The sequence below is a fragment of the Pinus tabuliformis genome, chromosome 3_1 (assembly GCF_031772625.1).
Source record: "Pinus tabuliformis cultivar Carrire ecotype Pingquan chromosome 3_1, CPIR1, whole genome shotgun sequence".
NCBI lineage: Eukaryota > Viridiplantae > Streptophyta > Pinopsida > Pinales > Pinaceae > Pinus > Pinus tabuliformis.
This window is the reverse complement of record NC_142301.1, coordinates 474,535,095-474,542,615: the sequence shown is the minus strand read 5'-3', so window position 1 is coordinate 474,542,615 and position 7,521 is coordinate 474,535,095.

Genomic DNA, 7,521 nt, shown 5'->3' with positions numbered 1-7,521 from the left:
AGCGGTGTAGCTTTCAATATGAATTCCATGTTTTTGGATTCTACCTCCCTGAAATATTGAATTATAAATATCTTGAATTATTGGACAACCATCTGTATTGATTGACATCCATGGCGATTTGTTTGGCTATCTTATGACCCTTGTAAGTTATAATTTTAAGATCCACAAACTCTCAAACTATTTGCACAACCATTTATGTCAAATTATATTTATATTAAAATCCTTTTTGATTTTGAAATGTGATATTCTTACATGCATAAAATGTTATTTCTTTAGTAGGGTTATCACCATTACATCCATCTAGTGGGTCATCAACAACAATGACATTAGCTATATGTGGGTTGACCTTGAGTTTCCTTTGAGAGACTCATTGGTTCAAAACTAAATTTCCATGTTGTGTGACCCATGTTCTTGCAATGATACATTTCCACCTCGTTGTATTTAGTATGATATATTTCCACTTCCTTGTATTTAGGTTATTTAAAACGATTATATCCTGATTGTAATGCATAATGGTTCTCCTTTTCCTAGCTAAGAGAGTAGCAATCATGTATTTTACATTTTGTGAAAACATTTCATTGACCAAAAACAACACTACTACATTTAGAATACACAATATTTAACAATATAGATTTGGTATCCTTTTCCTTCACCATAGTTTTGATTTCTGCTCATTATCTGATAAAAAAATTCAAATTAATCATAAATAATTTCAAATTGTTCATAAATAATTTCAAATTATTCACGTGTGTGTAGTTAGGTATAATGATTTTGATAAAAATTTTAATTTTGAAACCATTCACTACTTTAACTTCGAATGAATTATTAACTTATCGTAATTTATTCAAATTATCCCAAAGTCCCTTAGATGATTCCTCCAAAGCATTATGTAACTTTGAATTTAAGTGGGTGAGGCCAATCATGGCTTTGACTTTATCATATTTTCTCTATAATTCTAACAAATTTTTTTGACCTGTAAATGATTTCTCAATGCCTTTTATATTCATGAATCCCAATGGTTTGGATTTTTCACTTTCCAGTCATGGAAATTGAAACCATAATATATTTATAATGAGCTTTCCATGAAAACACAAACTTTGCCAACTTGATGAACATAATATAAGGCATTTATTAACTAGCAATTGCATCGAGAAGTGCGAAGGAACACCAATAACATGAGTGGGGGAATGTGGAAGGAAACAACCAAGAAAAATATATGGACAATGAACTACAGTCAAAATTTGAGTTTCTATATATCTTCTAAAGATTATAGTAGGAGGTTAAATTTAAGGAGAAAGTTACAGTAACATAAATGTCCTAGAACAATGAAAATCTTGCAGGCACAAGGTACATATCAGAGGAGTTCATTTTCTTATGGGGTTTTCTAAAATGGCATGAAATAAAATATGATCTTAAATTAGAGTGCATAAGGGTTGGGCAGAGGCATTCAACACCATTGGAAATGTATGTTTTAATAGAAAGGGTGAAAAAGAAATGACGACATTTGGTATAGTGGAGATGTCTCTGATGGATTATGGCTCGCTTGAAAGGAGGAAAAGGACCTTTGCTGTTACACCCAAGAGTTTAGTTGCAACACCATCAAAACCAACCACATTTTCCAAATGGCCAGTGTGGTCATGCAATTCAAGGTGGATTACATAGTGATAGTCACATTCAAGGAACACATTGTTGCATTTTTTGTAATGCCACATGTTGTCATATTGTTGAACAAACTTTTTCATGCATTGTATCCCATCAATGTTAAGGAAGCATGTAAATAAGTAAAAATATTCCATGTTAATTGATGTAGTAGTAGCACATACGACAATCCATAGAGAAATTTTCTCAGAGTGGGACATTGCAATGAGTTTAGATATTTTTTTTTGTTTTTGTTTTGAGGGGCCTGCTAGAGATGACTATGTATTTTTGGCTTAGTGAAGGTGAGCATACACTGAACCTTGTATCCTGAAACCATTGTTGGAGCTGGCGTGTTTTAACAATATATAGGTTTGTAAGAAGGCAAGTGGTGGGGATAGTTCCAGTAGTCCTTCCATTGAACTCGACAACAAAACTCCATTTTATTGCAAGGTTTGGAGTGGTTCGAAAGGTGTAAAGGTCAGAAAATTTTTCCCCTTAAGCATGGCATTGTGGGCCCCATAAGGTGACATCAATGTTACAACCTGACATGTCATGTAAGGTGAGATTTTTCCTGGGATTTTCCAAGCCATCATGCCAATGTATGATGGATGTATGAAAAGTAAAGCTAACAACACCAACAAAATCAACAATTGAGTTGATTGTTGCAAAGTTGAGTGAAATTATTCGCATGAAATGGAAGGAATGGGAAGTAATAACTAATCATCATGTATGCATTGAGACACAGTTGATGTAGAGAGAAGTAGAATTTCAAACAAGCTATTTAGATGATTGTAAGTGGGATTATGATTCTGAAGAGAAACCTTCTACTTCAATGGTTGCTTACTTATTGATGGAAATTTTCCATCGTAGCATTTGGTTCTTCTGGAGGTAAGATGACTGATGGAAAATTACATAGGTAAATAACTAAATGAACACAAAATTTATACAATTCCATATTTAATTCTTTGGGTATTGAGGAAATTACCAGTTTATTATGTTTCCATGCAGGGTACGAAAGTTTTTGAAGAAAAAATTAATCAGTTATCACACCGTTGCTTTTACTAGTTGGGCCATTACAATGTAGAGGACAACTTAAAAGATCTAGACAAAAAAATAACCAGGCAAAGATTTCCCAAGGGAGGTTGGAGGCACTATTGAGTTTCCAAACGATGATTACATATCTTGCTAGCTTGCCCATGTCAAACACTTCTCTTCTTGGAAAAATGACTTCTTTGACATAAACCATGTCGATTCAGCTTGACATGCTTGATATGAAGGTCCTAAAGGTTGTTTTGAAGGAATAATTCCAAGGATGTCTATGGGGTTCTGGTCTAATATCCTAGAGATAGAGGTGAGGTATGGGATTACTTGAATTTGTTAGGAATATACAAGAAAATGGTGTTAAGGTTTTCATGGCCACACTCGTTGGCTTTGATGATATTGCATTTTATGGGGGAGTTCAGAGAAGATATGGTTATCGGATTTGCTCAGAGATTTGGGGTTCTAATGGAATTTGGAGGGTCTCGTGCTTCTTTTTTGGATAATTCACAAGAGTATAAGAAAATCATGCCCAAGAGAATTATAGGAGTGAGTGTGTATTCAAATGATAAGATAGATCTTTGGATCTATTGTGTGATACTGCTTCCCAACTACCTTCTTAAGGTGTTATTGGAAATCTCTACACTCACTAGGTCAATGATGTTGGCGGTGAGGTTGGCGACTTGAATTGTTTAGAGTGCCAAGAATTGTTGGAATTTAGGTTGATGTATTGCACTATTCAGAGTGCCACACGGTAAAAAAATGGCTTTTTGGAGGGAGACATAAATGGATGGATCTTATTGGACAGGATGAATAATTTCTTCCTAGTAACCTTCTACTTTAATGGTTGCTTACTTGCTGATGGATAGTTATCATTGCATCATTTGGTTATGCCCAGAGTAAGATGACTGATGGAAAATTATGTAGTTAAATAACTAAGTGACCATAAAATTTATCCAATTTGTTATTTAATTCTTTGACTATTGAGGAAATTGTTGGTTTATTAGGTTTCCATGCTGGGCAAAGAAAATTGTTAAGACAAAATGGACCAATTTTTACACCATTTCTTTTACTAGTCGAGTTGATACAACTCAAAGGAAAAATTCAAACAACTAGAGAAAAATTGACCAAAAAAATATTTTCTAGGGGAGGCTAGACTCAATATTGAGTTTCCAAATGATGATTACAAATCTCATCGACTCCCGATGTCTAACACTTCTCTTCTCAATGAAAGGATTGGTGCAGTAGAAGCCATGTCGATTTAGAGTAGGAGCCATTTATATGAAGGTCCTAAATTTTTTTTTGAAGGATTTTGATTACAGTAATTCCAAGGATGTCTGCGAGGTTCTGGTACAATATCCTGAAACCAAAGGGGAGGTTTGAGATTACTTTGATTTTGTCAAGAATGAACATGTTAATGGTGTTAAGGTTGTCATGGCCACATATGTTGGATTTGAATATATGAAAGTTTCTGGGGATTTCAGAGAAAATATGGCTATTAGATCTGCTCAAAGGTTTGGGATTTTGATTGCAGTTGGAGGGTCTCATTGCTACTTTTTTGGATACTTCACAAGAGTATAAGAGAATCATGCTTGAGAGGATTATAGGAGTGAGTGTGGATTCAAATGATAAGATAGCTCTTCGGATATGGTGTGTGAGACTACTTCTTGACTTCCTTCTTAGGGAATTTTTGGAAATATCCATGCTTACCAGGTCAGAGATGTTGGCAGTGATCTTGACAACTTGCACTCTTAAGAGTGCCAACTGCTGCAAACCCTAGTCATTGACATGGTTAAATTTGTTTTTTACTAGTTTTAAGAATTATGTTCATTGTGATTTTAGCCATTTTGATTTGCATTCTTCTTGGGGTTTGGCCTTCAAGGGCCATTTAATCTCAATTTTTTTACCCTTTAGCGTGGGCATTGAAGGAAAAAGGTCATCATCCTAACCAAATATTCTCTTGACTCTAAATAGTGAGAGTATTCTTTCCATGCTCATAGATTTCCTCATGCAAATGAACCAATAATCTCACACATGCATAACAATGGTCCCCATGTATATCTGAGTTCTCCAAACCAAAATAACATAATGAAGAAAGGGAGTCAAGATGCATTAATGCTTAGAATTCTGTTTACAGTAATGCCTAAACCAATAATTTTATTCCATATGTCCATATGTCATTAAACACATACCCCAGTACATTCAAGGGCACATGATATGCCCACCTCTAGAAGAATGTTTATTATTTATTTATCTTTAATAAATGATGGTGAGGATGATGTTGTTACTAGCTACGGAGACCAACTTACTTCTACACTAAAAAAATATTTGATGAAAGATTTTCTAAATTTCCATAATTTCAATGAGTTAGTAGGGGAGGGGGGGGGGCTGGAATAAAGAGCTATTGGAGAAAAATGCAAGATTTAAAGAAAAAGGAAAGTACCTTTAAAAAAACCATAAAATCCTATGCAATTTGGTTGGTAGACTCATGTTTCGCTTTAATACAAATTAAATCTATGCTCAATGTCGAAGTTAATTTTAAATTTAGTTTATGGGTATAATAGGGTTGAATATTGATTTGCTCTCTAAGTAAATTTAAGTTAATCTAATGATGCATAAGAGTAGATGCACTGATTCAGATAGGAGGAGATCAGGACGATACCGAACTACCTTGTAGAATATAGGGGAGGATTTTCTATAGGAAAGATATGAGGTTCTAAGTTTGATATGCAAACATGTTATACTTGTGTTATAAATTCAAAGAATGAAACAAAAGATAATGCGAAAATAAAACAGGGAGGTCGTACTTAAAAGAAAACGTTTTGATATAATTTAGTGCAAAAACAAACTACTATAGTGAAAACTTCTATCAAACACAAGGATTATCGAGTTATATTTAACATGTAAAGTATTGTAGTCTAGTGAAAAAGAAACAAAACTCTATGTTACAATTTAGGTGATTTTAAGATGTAAATTTTAGGGAAAATCAATTTTGGGAAATAAATGCGCATAATAACCATCACTACATTGTAAAAGTTGAAGGAAATGACCAAATCCTATGCATATGATGTACAAAAAAAAAAAATTATAAACACTTACGCGTAATTGGAAATGAGAGGTGATGACTAGAGGAAGTGGCTTGCGCTACTCGGTCATCACTTGATCTCGAAAAGTTAAAAAAATGTCATTAGAAAATCAACGAGAAACGCTGTAATACACGACGATACTAAGAAATTAAAAAAAAACGGAGCATGGGATATTCTCCCTCTTAAAATGAAAAACTAAATAGTCACGAGACGTTGGACCAAGATACCTTGGTAAATTGTGTTTTACTAAGTGCCTAGTAGGTGCACCATCAAAATTATATCATAAAAGTAGTAGACTGATGTCGAGACATGAACCAGACACACTGAAGAAAAAAAGAAAAGAGTTGAGCCTACACTATAACCAAGTATACTTAAAATAATGTTTTTCAACTTCAGGAAAGAAGAAAAAGTTGGAATAAAACCCTTTTTTACCACAACAACAAAACAGGGAGTCATAATGCAATAGGTATATAAAATAAATAATTATGCTAATGGTAAACTCAGTGGGGATAATACCTTAATTTTTTTTTTTTAATGAAACATAAAGAAACTTGAATACAATAAAATGAATATGCCATGGACATATCATAAATCTATCTTGAGATTAGAAAGAAAAATTTACAAAGATAAGTGAAATAATTAACCCTCGAAGGGTTTCCACTCCATTAAGAATTTTAATGACAATACAACCCATAATGGTCATTTGAATTTAACCATAGAGTTTGTACATATTCAAAATGCCTATTGAAGGTCACCAAATGGGACATTCGCCAACATGTTGATAATTTTAAATAAATCAAATATTACTAAAAATAAAATTGAGACTCAATGCTTCGAGATAGACAATGAAGGCTTGTTCAACCATTGTTCTAGAACGAGTAAGAAGAGCAGATGGGTAATGTGTTGAAACCAACCTGTAGGCTTGGGGGGGATAGAGATTAGCCATGTATGTTTATTTCGGTTCTTGTCATTTTGGAATCGAAACCAACACAAAGAGGTTATACATGTGACATTTAAATTCAACCAAGAGTGAATCCCAGAATTTATGATAGGAAATAGTAGAAGTTAGCTTGGGAAATAAGAACCCCTAGAAAATAACAGATTCATACCTGTAACTTGGAGGAAACGAGTGCTCGTTTCTTATGATAATTCCATAGTGTTGTCAACATCGAGAGAGAAATCAAACACGCAATTTTGTAATGGAGAAATTTAAACTACATAGAAATAGGGGAAGAAAATAAAAAGATCAACCAGGTTTTATGAGGGATTATAAATCCTGGGACAAAATTAGGAAGAAAATTAGGGTCAAGCTAGTGATGGTCTCATACCCTTTGTGGAAAAAACAATGACTAAAAACCGTCTAATACTTACCTAGTAACCATTGTTCATGTAAGGACCAATTCCTCCGTACAACTAATCAAACCCTGGAAGGAAAAAAGAACTTATATAAGAACTCATGGAAATCATGGGGAATGAACACTAGTATCCAAATGATAATGTAGTACAAAGACACAATTCTAAGCATGAGACTTCATAAAATCAATAGGAAAAAAAATCTTGTCCCTGTAGACAACCCTCACACTATAAATACTAAAAGATAACATAGGGAGGTATAACTTGAAATGAAGACACAACGACAAAATATACGTGACCACAAAGTAATATAGTGAGAGAAATAGATGGAGACAAGTGAAATTTCAGTACACATAACTTTTTTTCAATAGATAAGGTGACAACAATAGGTTATTAAGCCTTACCT